The sequence below is a fragment of the Hevea brasiliensis genome, chromosome 9, assembly GCF_030052815.1.
Source record: "Hevea brasiliensis isolate MT/VB/25A 57/8 chromosome 9, ASM3005281v1, whole genome shotgun sequence".
Classification (NCBI taxonomy): domain Eukaryota; kingdom Viridiplantae; phylum Streptophyta; class Magnoliopsida; order Malpighiales; family Euphorbiaceae; genus Hevea; species Hevea brasiliensis.
The window spans coordinates 95,437,399-95,457,171 of record NC_079501.1 but is presented as its reverse complement, the minus strand read 5'-3'; the positions used below and the strand labels follow the sequence as shown (position 1 = coordinate 95,457,171).

The 19,773-nt window shown below is 31.3% G+C and overlaps 1 pseudogene; it reads left to right on the top strand.

Moving 5' to 3' along the window:
• Positions 1–7,020: 7,020 nt before the first annotated feature.
• Positions 7,021–8,377, top strand: LOC110640215 (ethylene-responsive transcription factor ERN1-like; annotated as a pseudogene).
• Positions 8,378–19,773: the final 11,396 nt, after the last annotated feature.

The window sequence follows — 19,773 nt, the reverse complement described above, 5'->3', positions numbered from 1 at the left end:
GCTTGAGTAATTCGGGACCCTCGATTTGGTTATTAAGTGGAAGTCCGAGCTTGAGTAATTCGGCACCGAGTTGGATTTAAGAGAGTGTATAGGGATCGGCTCCATATGTTATGATTGATACTACAGGTGTGTGAGTGCTCCAAATTACCTTTTGATGTTATGATGTGAAAATGTTGTGTATGTTGCATTTCACTCTACAAAGTTGCATTAGTTTAGATATTGATAGAGATTATATTTAAGATTGATATTTTAATCTCTGAGTCGAACTCTCACTCCAGTTCAAAAAATTTTACAGCCACGGGAGGATATTTTGTTAGGTTAACTGCCTTTTTACCTCGCAGGTTGTTTATCAATATTGTGTAATTTTAATTACTCCTAGAATTTTCGCATGTGTTAGCAGTAATTATTTGAAATTGGTCTGTAATATTATATTCATGTTGGACCTGTAAACTTAATATTTTAAGTCTGTTTGATGGATTGGATGAGGGAGCTGAGCTCCCATTTATTATTATGTTGATGAGTATGTGGAGGGTGAGCTGAGCTCCCCAATGGATTGTTTATTGTGTTTACAGGTCGGGTGAGTCGAAAACTCCCCGTTGGAAAGTCCATTTTATGGCCGGATTTTGTCCGTTTGTTTTCTTGATATTGGGCCCAAATGGGCCTTAGAGTTGGGTTAATGAATAGTTAAGGCTTACTACGGGCCTCGGGGGCTTTAGGCTGGCCCAGGTCCTAGTGCCGGTCCGGCCCATAGGTTGGGTCGTGACAAATGCATTGGGATTAGAGCTTAAGATTTGTGAGTGATTGTATCTTACTCTTTTTATTTTAATGAAATTTTTTATTTTATCTTGTCTATGGATGTAAACCTTATAATCGAACCACATTAATCTTGTATCTATACCACATTTGTGTGATTATGTTTGTGTCTTAGATTTGTATAACTATTTATAAATATATATACTGATGTTGTCGTGAGTCTCTTTGGCCAATTTTAGTGCCAAGTCAGCATATAACACAAAGAAAATGTGAAGTTGGTGGTCTAATGGCCAATTACTCTTATGCTCAAGTTAGATATTAATTTGAGAGTTTGTGAAATTAGAATTTAATGAAATTTCAATAGTATAGAAAGCGTACTTAATTTAAACATTATTCTTGATATTTATAGTCTGAAGTCTAGAGAGTCATTGTAGCGAGAATCTCAGCATACTCGGCTTTTATCCCGAGATTCTCGCTTGTAATCGTGCATTAAGGGTTGACTTTATATATCAGTGCTTGGTCAGGTTTGTTGGATAAACACCCAGTCCTTCAAATGCTTGGCAGCGTTTACGAACGTTGACGCTCATCTTGGTCTTGGCCGAGCTATATGATGCTTAGTCCTGGTTGAGCAACATGATACTCGGTCTGGTCGTACCAAGCCATTTGATGTTTAGGCTAGCTACCTGCTATGACTTTTTGACCATATTGACCTCTATCCAAGCTTTTGACTCTTTGACCACCATGTTGGCTTTGCTAACTTTTTTAACTCGATTTTGGGCGGATTATATCATATATTTATTACTGCTATTAGATTAACTATAAAATCTGGTGAAAGTTCAAAGCATGGCCGCATAGAGTCCAAGACACATGCTCATTTTAAAGTTGTGGTTCTGCGTGGTTCTTTAGTGTGTACATTATAAAGAGCACCGAGTACATTCTGTTCTGAGCTAAAAAAAAAAAACTGCACTTTATAGTGAGATGAAAATCAATGGGGCTGAGAACTTATCACCTCTAATATCAGCTTATAGCTGGAAATGTTTTGTACCTTCAAATGGGTGAAAATTTAAGATAAACAAGACTGGTCCATGTCATCCCCTTAAAATATTGACATTGTAATTTCTGTGTGACTATATATACTCAGAAATAATAGTTCTGGCAAAGAAGTTTAGCTGCATAATGACAATCTAATGAAATATTAATGATCATCCAATCCACTTTACAATTTAGTTCAAGATCACTAATTGGCATTCCTGCTGGACTCATTCTTTTGTTTGTAAAGCCAGCCTTGATGTTTCGGATGGATAGAACAATGAGGCGGGTTGCTAGTTCAAAGTGATTGATTTGTTGGTATCTCCTTCTCCCTCTCTCTATCTCTCTCTCTCTTTCTCTCCAACACACACACACCCCACACCAACATTGTTAAAGCTCATTTTGGTGATAGTAACGACGCAATAATAATGATGGTGATTGTCCTCTGTACTAATGGAGAGTGGGAAATTGAATATCCAAGTGCTGTTGTCCATTAGTAGTAATGGTGATTGTGAAATGTTGTGAAGTTGAAGTACTGCCCAATATAATGGCGATGGCAAAACTTGATGTTGGTGACATAATAATGAGAATGGTGAATGTGATCATTTTTGGCTCTTGCATTTTAGCCGTATATATAATGGACCCAAAGGCATGAGGGGGCAGCCTTGTAGTTAAAATTTGAGATCTCAATTTATATGACATAAGTTGGAACTGTTGATATAAGTAGGCTGATGATTATTCGGTTATAATTGATTCAAATCAATGAAATTTAATTATTTTAATCAGAGTAAATTCACTTAGATTTGAATTTTTATTTTTATTAATAATTTAAATAATTTTAATTTTTTTATTTATTCTATTATCTTTGATTTGATAATTAAATCAATCAAAATGATTGAATTTATATTAATTAATTATGATTTTATTAAATATATTATTTATAGTTATTATTTTTATTAATAATATTAATTTATAATTATTCTTTGAATAATAATAATAATGTTTATTACTTTTATAAATAAAAAATTATTAAAATATATTTATTAATTAATAAATAATATAAAATATTTCTTATATTTTTTTCAATTAATTTAGTAAATTTAGTTGTAATCGATACCCAATAGAATATTTTCAGTCTCAATTAGGTTTGGTTTTCACTCAATCTTGATTCGATTAGATTAATATTTTTAGAATTGATTAAAAATTTAATTAGATTAGTTAAAAATTTAATTAGATTAATTGAATGCTCACTCTAGATAGTAGATACTAGATATAATTAGATTATGCCTAGGCCTCCAGATGAACATATGCAAAATGCAAGGTGGAATATTTCCTTTGTTATTTCAGTTGTCAGGGTTGTATTGTAAATACTTTTTGCCTGTATTGGGATGCTTCGCATAGTGTTTAACACTCTGTTTGGATACAGAGAAAATAGAAGAAAATAAAATAAATAAGAAAAAATAAATTAAGATTAACACTTTTCCTTATTCGAAAATGAAGAAAATTTTTATTTTTCTCTTGTTATTTTCTCTCCAAAATTGGAGAGAAAATAATAAAAGAGTGAGATAATATATCAAAATTATAATATTACCCTTTTTAAATTTTTTTTTTAAATATATAGAATAAAATTATAAATTTATTATTTTTTTTTTCTATTTAAATAAGAGTAAAAAAAAATAAAAAAAATTATAATAATAATAAAATATTCTTTATTTTTGGCTCTTTATTTCTCCTTTCCCTTAAAAAATTTTCCAGATTGTAAAGCTCTTTCCTAAAACTCTTTCCTCTCACATTCATGGCTTTGGTTTTATGGGAACCCCCCCCGGTCCCCTCTCTCTCTATCTCTTTTTTGGCTGTGCATCCATTGATTGTGTGATACAGCAAATAAATAAAGCCAAGAGGGTTGAGCCTCGAATGTGTTAGCCTTAACCATGGTTCATGGGTGGTAATTTCTAGGAGTTCGAAAAAAAAAAAAAAAACAGCCACAGGTAACGCGTAAGAGGAATATCAGCGGAGCATCGGGATGCTTCGTCTGTTCCGTTGGCCTTTGATTGGCCAACATTTTCCCTGGTTTTGCGATTCAATTTTTTTCAACGAGGTTCTGACTTTAGAGGACGATAATAATAATAATAATAATAAAAATAATAATAATAATAATAATAATTATTATTATTATTATTATTATTATGGGTTAAGAGTAGAGATACAAACAAATCGAGTTGAATTTAGTTTTAAAAAACTCAGGTTTAGCTGATTAAAATTCTTTAACCTTCATATTAAATATCAATAAAGTTAAACCTAATTTATTTAAAAAATGAGTTCTAGACTAATGAAATTAAATTTTAAATCATCATATTTAATAAAATATAATTTTTATAAATATTTATAAATAAAATAATAAATATTTATAATATAATAAAATATAATAACTAATATAAATATTTTTACAAGTAATATTATTCACGAGTTTTAACGAGTTGAATGTTATAAAACTCGAACTCATGCTCAAATACTATAAAGATTAAAAATCGACCTCGAGCTGGACTCGTTAGTTGAATCGAGCCAAGTCTCAAATAGTTTGAGGACAGCTTAATTCGTATAGGATTAGAATGAGATTTTTTTTTTATTAAGAAAAGAAAATGGATTGAAATTTATAATATAAATAAATTAGTAATATCTAAAACATTAAAAGCATTCAAATAATATGGTGTTAAAATAAAAGAACATGAACAAAATATACTTCGAAATAGTGTAATTTTATTTTTTTTAATAATTTAATTTAATTTCAATTGATTTTTCATTTACAAAAATAAAATCAAATAAAAAAAATTAATTTGATTATATTTTGAAATCAAATTAAATAATAAAAATTTCATAATCATCTTTCGTTTTAATTTGAATCGGATTTGGTTAAAATTTTCGAAGCCCACTTGCAATCACTCTAAGCTGGCGAGTGGTTAGCTTAACTTATTTTAAATCCATTTATTAAAAATCATGCTAATAGAAAAAATGAATCGGACTCGACTTAAAAATTGATTCTTATTTTTATCATTCATGTGTATGATAAAATTGTAAATATTATAATTAATTGTTCAAATAAATATAATATAAAATATATTTAAAATTATATAAAAAAATTTAAATATTAAATTAAATTTATGAACTACTCGAGTCTAATATTATAATACCCATCTGATAGTGAGCTAATCCTTCAGGTCTCATATCGACTGTAGAGTGTGTGTGAATATATTTTATATAAGAATGAGGACTTTATTAAAATTATCATAATTTTAATAATAATTTATTTCCGTTACTAATTCACATGTATTATATTTTTGACAAAAAAAAATTATAATATCAAGCTTGACTCATTATTCAAACCATACAAGCTAAACTTGATAAAAAAAATCAAATTTAATTATTTTGCGAGTCGAATTAAAATAACTCATCAGTACTTAGTATTTAGTATTAGATTGAATTGAATCGAGTCGAATATGAAAGAGATAAATTTTTACCATCACAAAGGTCTTATGTTGTAGAATGTGTGTCGGTAACATTTAAGAACACTAATTAATATTTTTAGATTAAATTATTAATATAGCAAGTAACATATTTTCTTATAATAAAACAAAATTGGTACGGCAGAACCCATTGAGACGAGGCAAAACTGCTATTCCTGGAAACCCTACACTCATTTCAATTTTCTAAATATCAGCAATGATTTCTCCACTCTTGTGAAGTTGATGGTTTTGTCTCTTAGAGGGGTACGAAGATATTACTCATGTTGAAACTAACGATCATCAACTCCATGAAGGTTAATTAAAAGTTTAGGTTACGTTTGGTTGACAGGGCTTTGGAATAAATATTTAGGAAAATAAATATAGATGTAGAGTGAGCTCCAATGAATGAGGAATTTCACAAACAAATTTATTAATTTATAACATTATAAACCCTTCCATATATATATATATATATATATATATATATATATATATATATATATATATATTATAAATGTAATTAGCATATAAAGTAAAGCTTAGAGAGATTGAACAAATTTATGAAAAAACTTGACAATTTCATGAACTTCAAAGGTTTTCAATCCAAACACAGCCTTACTTTGTCTTCAAATATGATATATGTCCTTTTTGAGCAGACTGGTTTTTACAATGCAAGAGATTAAATAATAATATGCTCCAAAAGAAACAAAACATCACTATCCAATATGCATAATAGAGAGCAAAAGAAATTAGAAGGAAAATTGTAATGTCACATTAATCCCAAGATGATAAAGAAATCAGTACATTAATATTTGGGTAAATTATTATTAGCTCCTTGCATATATTTTGTCAAAATTAATTATTTAGTCCTTATATTTTTAAAAATTAATTGAAATATCTTTATATTTTATAAAATTAAACTTTTTAGTCCTCTTAGATTTATGTCAAAGAAAATGTTATTCAACTTTAGCTCAGTAATATTAGAATCATTTTCGGTATTACAAGGTCTTAAATTTGAGTTTCAGTCGAAATCAATTATATAAAAAAAAAACTCATAATATTTATTTTGTTTTATTAGCTGAATATAATATTTCACACCTGAACTTTACCAAAATATTTTGTGACATCCTAAATTTTTAAAATATCTCATGACACACCTCAACTTTTTTAAAGTGAAATTAAGATATCATTAAAAGAAAATTCTTGTCTAAATCGAGTCTATCATGAATCAAAGATAAAAATATGTGGGACCTATGTATTTAATAGGTAGGTTTCACCATGTATCTTTTGTCTTGTATTCATGATAGACTGGGTCTAAGTAAGAAAAATCTATCCTTAAAATCTTCAAACTAAAGAGTATGAACTTCAGTCACGCTGATATGGCGATCTACTGACTAAAATTTAAAAGGCATCTTAATTTCATTTTACAGAAATTAAGATGTATCATTTAACATATGAAAATTTCAAGAGACTAGGAGATTTTTTTAATAAAATTTAGTGGTGGATTTATATATCCAGCCTTACTTCATTTGTTTGGTGTAATATTATGAGATTGGGTTTCATTGACATGGATTCATGAATTCTTGAAATTCTCCCCTCCGTTGATTAAAGGACAATTAATCTTTAATAACATATAAAAAGCCGAACCAAGCACCCAACAAATAGATAACTACAAGCAGTAGTATACTCTCTCGCAAAATATTCCATTTGCAAGACTATTTCTCTCCTTTTATATACACACCGAAAAGAAAGCAAACCATAGCAGTACAATACATATGCACTGGTAGGACAATGGTGAGAAAGAGAAAGGCGATTGATCTTCATGAAGGTGAAGAACATCAATATGCACAGATTAAAGAAGAAGGCATGGCTTGGAACCAAGTAATGGAGGAAGCAGCAACTCTTGGTGGAGCCTGGAGAGCTCGAAAACGATATGTTGGAGTCCGCCAGCGGCCATCAGGGAGATGGGTGGCTGAGATAAAAGACACTATACAGAAGATTAGAGTGTGGTTGGGCACATATGATACTGCTGAGGAAGCTGCAAGAGCTTATGATGAAGCTGCTTGCTTGCTTCGTGGAGCTAACACTCGAACAAATTTCCGGCCTTGCTCTCCTTCTAAGCCAACACTTTCTTCGAAGATCACCAATCTTCTTTTGCAGAGACTTAAAGCAAGAAATAGTAACAATCTTACGGGGCAAGAAGCAAGCAAAGTAGGAGAAACCCAGTTTGCTGATTTCTTTGACCTGCAGCCTGCAGCTGCAGGGGATTGCAACATCTGTGAAAACACTACTAATGATGCGGCAGCTATGAGTGCTGTAACTAGCGGTGATTACATGAATAGTGATTGTTTTCAAACAAATTTCTCTAGAACACAAGTGTTTGCTTGGAGTAATAATCATGGTGATCAAGATGAAGCAGGAGGAGGAGGAGAAGAAGAGATTACTGATCCATGGCTGATGAATTATCCTCTGAAGGATGCAGGAGGATCATCATCATCTGCTAGTTATTGTTCTCCATTTGACATAGCACAGGAGATGATGGCTATGGGACCAATGGAACAGCAGCAGGAGTACTATTATGGGGATGATCAATCGATGCTGAGAGAGATCATGAAGAGGCTCAACTATGAACGTAAATTCTCAGCTTCTCTTCATTCCTACAATGGAGTATCTGAGTGTTTGAGGCTGAAGCCTGGATCGTTATCAAAGATTAACAATAATGGATGTGATCAACTGATGCCCTCTAACCTTAGAATTAACAATAATGATTGGGAGAATAATAAGGGAAAGGATGTGAAGGAAGAGGCCCAAAAACAAGTTGGGATTATTCCACAAACTCCAACAGAAGTAATGGGGTCTGATGATTCTTCCACCATGGAAGGAGGTGAATTGTCTCTTTGGAGAGCTCTTCTTGATCTTCCTCTCCTATCTGCTTCATTGTTTAATTAGTGCATAATCATAATCCACATTGATAATAGACTAAAACTAGCCCATTTAAGATTTTCTCATTGCAACTTTATTAATCAAGATTCTTAATATTCACTAAGCAATAGGAAGAAAGATCACTGCTACAAAATCAGACATCAATAATGAAATACATCCCAATAAAAGTTTTTTTTTTTTTTTTCCTTTTAATAATGCTTCACTACTAGTAGGACTACTGCACCATGTTGTAACTTTTTTAAAGAGTGAAATTTGTAAGAGTAGCTCTTATTATTTAAATTTGAATAAATTACTATCAGATCCGTATAGTTTATCCAAAATAACTATTTAGTTGCTATTTTTTAAAAATTCAATGAAAATGTCATTGCATTTTGTAAAATCAAACTTTTTAATATTTTTATCAAAAGAAAAAGTTAGTCAACTAGTTTTAACCTTGAATATATATGTTGTTTAATTGTTCCTTGTAATTTTAACTATACATACTGTTCAATCATTATAATTTTAACTATTTATACTATTTAGTCCATCTTACTAAGGTTAAAATAAGTTGACTAATGTATTTTTTGATAGAAATTTAATAGAATGACTAAAGAAAGGTATAATAATACTTATATATACCATCTATATGGTTATGTATAGATAAACCATTAATCATTGTAAAGAGATGTGCAAATAATTCTATATGAAAGTGATTTTAACTTTAATTTCAAAGCGAATGAGTTTTAATTTGATGGCATTAAAGTTTTTAGGATTATGAGCTCTTAAACTTAAATATCAATTGTGTTATGAAAAGTCAATCACTATATTATTTCTCTGTATATTCTGTATTCTGTATTCCTATTTAGGATTTCTTATTTATGATTTCTTCCTAATTAGTAGAACACAATTATAGGAATCAATTGTATATATATACCCATGTATAGATTAATTGAAATTAATGAGAATCATCTCTTTCTACATGGTATCAGAGCAGGTCATCAATCTAGGGTGACTATTTGTTCTCACTACCCAGCTCAGGAGAGACCTTGGCCGCCGACCGGTCGTTTCGACCCCGATCAACATCGCCGGCATCGCCTCAACCCCCTCATTCCACCACTGTGTGCTGTTGCTTGATCCAGTACACCATTAAAGGACTTCTGAGGTTTCGCTCTCAGATCCTATTTCGGTATTTGCTTGATTTGTGATTTTGGGTTATTTTGCTGCTATAAGCACTTTGGATTAGCGTTTCGGTTAGTTTTCTTTGTCTCAACAAATGGCAGACAATAAGAATGTTATTTCTGATGTGATTCCGGTGATGACTAAGATCACGGAACACAAACTTAATGGTTCGAATTACAGGTGGAGTAAGATCATAGGGTCTATTTGCGTAGCATTGATAAGGATGATCACCTTACTAAAGATCCACCCACTGATGATACACGACAAACTTGGCTAAGGGAGGATGCTCGGTTGTTTTTGCAGCTTCGGAACTCGATTCATAGTGAGGTAATTAGTTTAATTAATCACTGTGAATTTGTTAAGGAATTGATGGATTACTTAGATTTTCTGTATTCTGGTAAAGGGAATATCTCTCGTATTTATGATGTTTGTAAGGCATTCTACCGTGCTGAGAAAGAGGATAAGTCTCTCACGGCTTATTTTATGGATTTTAAACGGGTATATGAGGAACTTAATGTATTGTTGCCTTTTAGTCCTGATGTGAAAGTTCAAGAGCCCAACGGAGCAATCTGTTATAAGTTTTCTTGCAGCCTTCCTTGAGTATGAGATCGCTAAATCTCGATTCTCTCGATTCTGAGATTTCCTCTTTGCATGAAACGTTCACACGGGTCCTTCGTACAGAGAGCACTCAATCTTCACAGCCTGCCAGTAGTGCTCTTATTAGCCGTAATCCAAATGGACAACAGGGTAATAGAAGAGGAAGTAGAGGAGGAATTACAGGCAATAGAAGTAATCAGCGTAATGGAGAGGCTAGTTCTAATCAGGACTCAAGAGGAGTCATTTGTTATTATTACCATGAGCCTGGCCATACAAAATATAATTGTCCGCAACTTCAGAGGAAAAATCAGCGATTACAGATGGCAAATATGGCAGTAGAGAATTCTACGTATCTTCCTCTGAGAAAACTATTTTGGTATCTGCAGAGGATTTTGCACAATTTTCCCAGTATCAAGCATCTCTAAAGCCTACCAGTTTCCCTGTCACTGCGATTGCTGAGTCAGGTAAATCCACTACATGCCTTGTGTCTTCCTCATCCAAATGGGTTATTGATTCTAGTACGACAGATCACATGACAGGTAATTCTAGTCTTCTATCTGCTTTTTAGTCTAATCTCACTTTCTCTACTGTTACTTTAGCTGATGGTTCTACTTCTTGTGTCATGGGTTCTGAAACTGCGAACCCGACTTCGTCAATTTCTTTGTCTTCTGTTTTGTGTCTACCAAAATTCTCTTTCAATCTACTTTCTGTGAGTAAACTTACTCGTACCTTAAATTGTTCTGTTTCCTTTTTTCCTTACCAGTGTTTGTTTCAGGATCTTACGACGAAGCAGATTATTGGTAGAGGACACGAGTCAGGTGGTCTCTACATTCTGAAAAATTATGTAACGCGGTCGCTTGTTTGCTCCAGTACCTTAACACCTCTTGAAGCTCATTGTAGATTGGGTCATCCTTCTTTGTCTATAATGAAAAAGCTGTGTCCTCAATTTCAGTCTTTATCAGTACTAGAATGTGAGTCGTGTCAGTTTGCAAAACATCATCGTTTGCCTTCTGTATCTAGAGTCAATAAACGGGCTTCATCCCCTTTTGAGTTAGTTCATTCTGATGTTTGGGGTCCTTGTTCTATTACTTCTAAAACTGGATTTCGTTATTTTGTTACTTTTGTTGATGATTACTCTCGTGTTACCTGGTTATATTTAATGAAGAATCGTTCTGAGTTATTTTCTATCTTTTGTGCCTTTTGTAATGAAATCAAAACTCAATTTAATATTTCTGTGCGCATATTAAGAAGTGACAATGCCAAAGAATACTTTTCAGCACAATTTCAGTCTTATATGACATAAAATGGCATTCTTCATCAGTCTTCCTGTGTGGATACCCCATCCCAAAATGGCGTGACCGAAAGAAAAAATCTGCATCTTCTTGAGGTAACTCGTGCTCTTCTTTTTCAGATGAAAGTACCTAAACACTTTTGGGCGGATGCAGTTTCTACGGCATGTTTTTTTATCAATCGTATGCCGTCTTCTGTCCTTAATGAGGATATTTCTTATACTACTTTGTTTCCTACAAAATCTTTGTTCCCTATTGAACCCCGTATTTTTTGTTGTACCTGTTTTGTGCGTGATGTTAGTCCACAGGTTACTAAATTGGATCCAAAATCTCTCAGATGTGTCTTCCTTGGGTACTCCCGGTTCCAAAAAGGGTACCGTTGTTTCTCTTCTACTCTTAATCGTTATCTTGTTTCTGCAAATGTCACATTTTTTGAGTCCACTCCATTTTTTCCTCCATCATCTGTGTATGAGAGTCAGGGGGAGGAGGATGATCTCTTAATGTATACTGTCCAACCAATGTCTAGTCCTCTCCCACAGCCTGTTCCTTCTGTCTCTGGACTTACTCGACCTCCCGTTGTTCATGTTTATTCCAGGAGATTGGAGATTCCTGACTCAGATCCTCCACCAGCTACTTCGTTGGGAGATCCTGTACCTCATACTGATCATGATTATGATCTAGACTTACCCATTGCTCTTCGTGAAGGTAAACGTTCATGTACTTACCCTATCTCTTCTTTTGTTTCATAAACTTTCATGTACTTATCCTATCTCTTCTTGTTCTCGGTAAGTACATGAACAAATGGGTATTTACAGTAAAGGTAAATCCTGATGGTTCTGTGGCTAGGTTAAAAGTACGCCTTGTAGCAAAAGGATATGCTCAGACATATGGGGTTGATTACTCTGATACTTTTTCTCCTGTAGCTAAACTTGCTTCTATTTGCTTGTTTATCTCATTAGCAGCTACATATGATTGGCCCCTGCATCAATTGGATATCAAGAATGATTTCCTTCATGGTGATCTTCAGGAGGAGGTGTATATGGAGCAACCACCTGAGTTTGTTGCTCAGGGGGAGTTGGGTAAAGTTTGTAGGCTTCGGAAGTCTCTTTATGGCTTGAAACAAAGTCCTAGGGCATGGTTTGGGAGATTCAGTGAAGCAGTACAGGAATTTGGTATGCAAAAGAGTAAGTGTGATCACTCAGTATTTTATAGGCAATTTGAGGCTGGTCTAATTCTCTTGGTAGTCTATGTGGATGACATCATCATCACTGAGAGTGACTCTGCATGTATTTCATCTCTTAAAACCTTCCTCCAAACTCAGTTTCAGACCAAAGACTTGGGATTGTTAAAGTATTTCTTGGGTATCGAAGTTATGAGAAGTAAGAAGGGTATTTTCTTATCTCAAAGAAAATATGTCCTCGATCTATTGACAGAGACAGGAAAATTAGGTGCTAAGCCTTGTAGCGCACCAATGACTCCAACTTTACAAGCATTGCGGGGATAGTGAGTTGTTTGAAGATCCAGAGAGATACAGGAGACTGGTAGGAAAATTGAACTACCTTACAGTCACTCGTCCTGACATTGCTTATGCCGTTATTGTGGTAAGTCAGTTTATGTCTTCCCCAACTGTTGCTCATTGGAAAGCCTTAGAACAAATCTTGTGTTATCCGAAGGGCGCTCCAGGAAGAGGTTTGCTATATGGTAATCATGGGCATTTGAATATTGAATGTTTTTCAGATGCCGACTGGGCTGGATCTAAGGTTGACAAGAGGTCAACTACTAGATATTGCGTTTTTATTGAAGGAAATTTGGTGTCTTGGAGAAGCAAGAAGCAGAGTGTAGTTTCTCGATCTAGTGCTAAATCTGAATACAGAGCCATGGCACAATCAGTATGTGAGGTAATGTGGATACTTCAATTACTAGATGAGACAGGTTTTAAGACCGCCCTACCTGCGAAATTGTGGTGTGATAATCAAGCTGTTCTTCATATTGCTTCTAATCCGGTGTTTCATGAGCGGACCAAACATATTGAGATTGATTGTCACTTTATTTGTGAAAAGATTCAACAACAGATCATCTCAACGGGACACATTAAAACTGGAGAGCAGTTAGGAAATATTTTCACAAAAGCTCTAAATGGAGCTAGGATTAACTACATTTGTAACAAGTTGGGCATGATTAACATCTATGCTCCAACTTGAGGGGGAGTGTTATGGAAAGTCAATCACTATATTATTTCTCTGTATATTCTGTATTCTGTATTCATATTTAGGATTTCTTATTTAGGATTTCTTCTTAATTAGTAGAACACAATTATAGGAATCAATTATATATATATATACCCATGTACAGATTAATTGAAATCAATGAGAATTATCTCTTTCTACAAATTGAAACTAAATAAATGAAAAAGAAAATAATAATTTTAACAAATAAGCTAGCCAGGCTATGAAGCTTGAACCCTATAACCATCTACATGGAGATAAGCATATTACTATTGATATATTATCATCACAATATCCAATTGCTCTTTGTAAATTAGTAGCCATGTAATTAAGAAGCTAGGGCAAGGCTAGTATATTTAATACTCTTTAACTAGTATATTTAAAAAAGTGATTTTTTCAACTTTAATTTTAATAGCAATATTAAACATATCCTAATTTTAAAAATTAAATTATGTATAAATTAATTTATTTTGAATAATTTTTATTGGTTTTTGGTTTCATAATTAGTGGTAAACATTTGGTCTTTAATCATGATCAATGTCTGCCTCTTGAATTTCTCCAAAGATGTTTTTTTAAGGTAAAGCATTCAAGATACTAGACATATGGTCAAGATGCTCTAAATTTCTAGGATCTTCTCAGTCTCTCTGTTCGTAGTCTCCAAGATCTTCATGACCCAAGGCAAAGAACAAGAACCTTTGTTGATTATATTTCCCCTCTTGCTGGTGCAAATCGTCAAAAGGCTCAAGTAGCCATCTAACCCAATCATGTTTATCTAATAAGCATTCTTCATTACATTGGTGAGAGAACTTTTCAATGTTTTTAAAATCTTATTAGGTGGTAAATTGGTCTGGAAATAGTAATAAAAATCTCAAATTTTACTATTTTTATTTTTATTATTGTACATTAATTTTTTTTCTTTAATAATTGTACTCTAAATAATTGATAACATTGCAATTACACTCTACTATTAACCACACCATTAGAAATTAATAGAATTGTTATATCAACTATTAACACCATTTAATAATTGAATCTTAACAATTCTATAAACTTGGGAGGATTAATATAGCTGAAGTGACATTTTTTTAGCCATTATCCCATTAATATATGATTAAAATTTAAAACTTAACCGAATTGAGTTACCTTAAAAAATGAACTGAATTATCAAATTAGAGCGACTCGATTCGATTTATTTAGTTCAAACTGAATAATGCTCACCCCTAAACCACACCATTAGAAATTATCAGAACTTTCATCTCAACTATTAACACCATTTAATAATTGTATCCTAATAATTCTGTAAACTTGGGAGGATTAATATAGTTAAAGTGACATTTCTGTTAATTTTTAACAGCATAGTTAACTAACTACGGTAGGGTACAATTGCATTATTGTCAATAATTCAAGATGCAATTATTAAAAAAAAATTAAAGTGAAATTATAAAAATAGTAAAGTTTGAAATTTTTTTAGCCATTATCCCATTAATATATGATTAATTACTTTTGGTATAATTGAATTATTGACTATTAATAACACCCTAATGATCAAATGCTTATTTCATAATAATACAAGAGGTTAATGATTAAAACCTTCTCATTTTCATTCTTTTAACAATTTTCAAAAATTAAAAAAAAATTGAAATAAGATTGAACCAATAAGGAATTGGTTAATATATTTATAAAAATATAAAATTAATATATTAGGAACATTTGAGATAAAAATTAAAAAATTAAATCAAACCAAATATGTTATGGATTCTATTCTTGATATACTTCAATCCCTTTGAGATACATGAATTCTTGTGGATCACTTTAATGTGTTTGTATTAGGTGGTAAGTTCAAATGTAAATCATTGTAATGAAAGGGCAAAGTCAAGATATCCATAATTCCAATGGAGTTTGTTGTGTGCAATGATAGAAAGTGAAAAGAAAGAATTATGACATTTTGAGGACAAAAGGGAGAATCCATCAGAAAAATTTTAGTAAAAAACAAATATTCAAACAATTTTTGCCAAACTTGGTGGCCCCAATTTGTACATTTCATTTCCATGAAAGCCAACCATAGAATCTGCCCTTATGGATTTTTCTTATTTAGGCTTTCCCGATCTTGAATTCAAGATATATAATATATAGTATTATTAATTTATTAAATATATAAATTTTACTTATTTATATTTTAAATTTATGATAAACTAGATTTAAAGAAAAATTTTCTCTACAATTATAAATAAATAAATGTAATGTAAGTTGTTCATACAAGTTTATACAATTACTAAAGAGTTTTTTTTTTTAATTCTTATTTAATTTATGTATTTTAATAAAATTAATTATTTAATTTTTTTATTTTAAAAAATATACTATTAAGTCCCTTTATTTTTTTTAATTTATGAATAATTTAACCCCTTTCGTTGTTTTAAAGTAAAATTTTTTTCCTAACTCAACTATTCAATATTTATAATATGAAAAATATAAATATTTAGTCTCATAATTAGAAATCCACCGATTATTCAATCATTATCCATAACTGTTCTCTCTCTTTTGACTAACTTAACTAATAAAAAGTTAATAAAAAAAATAAACAATTTATGGACCTAAAATAAGAGAAATAAATAATATATTTTTAAAATAAATAAATTAAATAATTTATTTTATTAAAATATAAATATTAAATAATAATTTTTTTAATTAGTGACATTGCATAACTAAAAATAATTTATGATAATAAGAAAGAAAATGCTTTTAATATAGGTCACATCACATAGATGGTATTGATTGAACTCACAAGTTGATATTAATTTTCACAAAAAAAAATTGGGTAATTTTATTGTAAAACATTTTTGAATTATTTATTTTGAATATATTAAATTAATATAAATTAAAGAAAAGCAATTTCACATTATTTGGAAAGAAGATTTAATCTCTAAATACGAAAATTAATCCGAGAATACCCTTAATTACAAATATCCAAATAAGTTCATGGTTTGTATTTACAGCAATCCAGGGCAGTAAATTTTTGTGCTAATTGAGTGGAAAGGCAGCTAGATAAGGTCTTTGTCATGGGTCATAAACTTCCCTTCTTAATTACAGCTTCTGCTAAACAATGATGTATCATCTTCTATCTTTGGAAATGATATTTGAAGTTAAAAAATCCAAAAATAAATAAAAAAAATTAAAGAAATGACAGCAACCCAAAATAAAATAAAACAAAAAGCCACCATCACAATGCACAGCATGTGTGCTGGTGGCTGAAGTCAAGATTTGATCATTGAGGATTCCAAATGGATTGTAAATATGAGTGCGTAAATGACTTATATGAATTAATATATTTTAAGAAAATTATTAAAATTTTATTAGTGGATGTGTTTTGTCACTGAATTGATTGTATGTATGTATTTAATTATCTATAGCAAAAAAGATAAAACGTAAAGTGAGAAAGTCGGTGTGCATCGTTTCACCAAGTGAAAGTCGATTGATTTTTTAGTATCTCACATCGATTATAGATATGAATGTGTGATGATTTATATAGATGCGCCTTCATAAAATTATCATAATTTTATTAAAATATATATCTTGTCATTAAGCTAGTTGCATGTGTATTTAATTATCTCTGGAAAAAAAAAAGTCAGAATTTTCTGCCCTAAATGAGTGAGGATAACCAACTAATCAACCAACTGCCAATAAATCAAGATTAACTAGTTAGGTAAACTTCTTTTTCTTTTGGCAGGTTGTTGCCATTCATAAGCTAAAGAATTTGCCATTTTGAGGGACACACAAGGGAATTTGATTGTGCTATGTGTACCCATTTGGAAACTGTTATTGTTTGACCAATCCTCTATTTTTGTCAATATATGCTCAAGAATTCATAAACCAATGCAGTGGACTGACTGTGCTCTGGGCTTAGTAGTGGCCATTGATGAGGTCCAATTATTAAAAAACATGGGATTGAATTATTCTAGGCACCACATTAATCATATTGTTCCATCAACATATTCAAATGGAGTTCATCCTGAAAAAGAATATTCCAGTGCATCAATGCCCCCCTATTCATCTCCACTGCCATTCATCATGTTAACAAAAGCTTGAGCACAAGGGAAAGGTTAAAATGAATGAATGACATTTGTTTCAAGACAATGCCTAAAAAACAGAGAAAATAATAATAATAATAATTTATGTAACGTTTTGAATTTGAATCATAATTAAAATTAAATAAAAAAAATTTTAAAAGTCAATATTAGATCCTTAGTTTCTCCTATTTATAGAGATATATGGTTTTCGAGGTATTCAACAATATTAATTATCTTAGTAATTATTAATTAATTGTTCTAATAATTATTAATTATTTTGTTAGCTGTTAGTTGTTGATCAATAATTAGGATAAATTTTGACAATTGTATCTGAACTTATCTAGTTGTAACATTACAGTCTCTCAACTTAAAAATGTAACATAAAACCCCATCAACTTTCAAATTTTACACAGTAAAATCTCTCTAACCTCCAATTACCAGCTTTTCAGTTAGACACTGACCTAAACAGTTCAAGTATAGAGTTTAGTCAGTATTTCTCTTTTCTCTTTTGAGCCATGTGTAAATTGAATCATTCTTCTCTCTATAGACAGAATAATTTTTCATGCGTAAAGAGAATAATTTTATACTTTGCATAAGAGAGGAGAGAGAAATGTTGACTAAGCGCTATGCGGGAGCTAATCACATCAGTTTCTAACTAAAAAATCAGTAATTAAAAGTCAGATGAATTTTACTCTGTAAAATTTGAAAGTTTAGGGAGTTTTATGTTACATTTTAAAATTAAAGGATTGTAGTGTTACAACTATATAAGTTCAAAGATAATTGTTTAAATTTATATAATGGTTTAAAGTAAAAGTATTCGGTAAAAATAGCAGTATAAATAATGGTATTAAAATACTCCCTTAACCTTTAAAAGTTAGGATGGATAACATTTCATTAATAATTTCCTTAACTTCTAAACACTAATATAAATACTATGCCACCAAAGGCAAAACTTTGATGTCTAAATCTCTTATAGCTTTAGGAGAGGTTGACAACCAAAGGGTCGGCTCCTTGTTTCTTGAGTTATCGTTCTTCATCGGCTGTCCCTAGAGCCCATCCTGCACGAAGGCACACAACTAAGTTCAATTAGATCACACAAATGCATCCCTCACTCAGTAACTCCAAGATCAGTGAAACCCAAAAGGTCAAAAGGAATATTTACACCCTAACGTACGATGGGGAGTGAAGAACCCTATTCTCTAGGGTTAGCGAAGTGCTTCTCCTACTTAAAAGGAGCAGGAAAACCTGCAAAAGGTAGATTTCGACTGCTTTGAGGTAAAATTAAGAAAAAAATTATTTCTCTTAATTCTTTCTCTAAAAAATTAGAGAGAGAAAAATCTAGATGAAACAAATAGTTAAAGTTGAGCTATTAAATGATGAAAAATTAAATGTTCTTTTTTCCTTTGTATATAGTGAAGAAGAGGAGGGAATAGAAGATTCTTATTCTTATTGTGATTGCTTTCCTAGTGTCAAAAAGGGCATACACAACACCATAGGAGGAGCTTTTACATGTGCAATTAATCCTTTTGTTGAAGTTACCTTTGTAAAAGAATCTAAACAAGACTAGAATTAGTAGATAATCATATATACAAACTGGTAGGCCGGTAGCTATATAGCTTTAGGTCCAACATAGATGATTTAATAAAATGGCTATATTTGCTTAATTTTGATGCAAAGTTTAGCCTATAGTTAGCAGCTATGTTATACGATAAGCACATCTTGCATATGCTTCTGTCATGTTTTACCTTTTGGTCTGCAGAAATGGTCCCAATAGATCTAACATGCCTATAATATAGTCTTAATTCATTGATTTTATGTAAGTGGAAGGTAATGATAAGGATGATAAGGAGATGATGCTAAAAATATTCAACAGGGTTATTAAAAATTTTTGAAAAATAATGAGTTTGACCACTGAATACATTAAAGTCCAATCACTATCAGCTAAGAATAATTTTTTTTTTTTTGAAAATTTTTATTGGTTAATATTAATAAAGTTTACATCTTTCTGACCTCAGTTTGACTCAAATTAAATGGGATTTTATAAAAATGGATAAATAAATTAAAAAAATAGGGTAGATAGCCTTATGTGTTTGACAGGTAATCAAAGGATCAGAAAGGGTATATCAGTTTCCCCCAAAAAAAAACAAAGGAAAGGGTATATCAGTACTTCAAATGTTCTTACATATTGCAATAACTCCAAGTAGACCCCTACCCA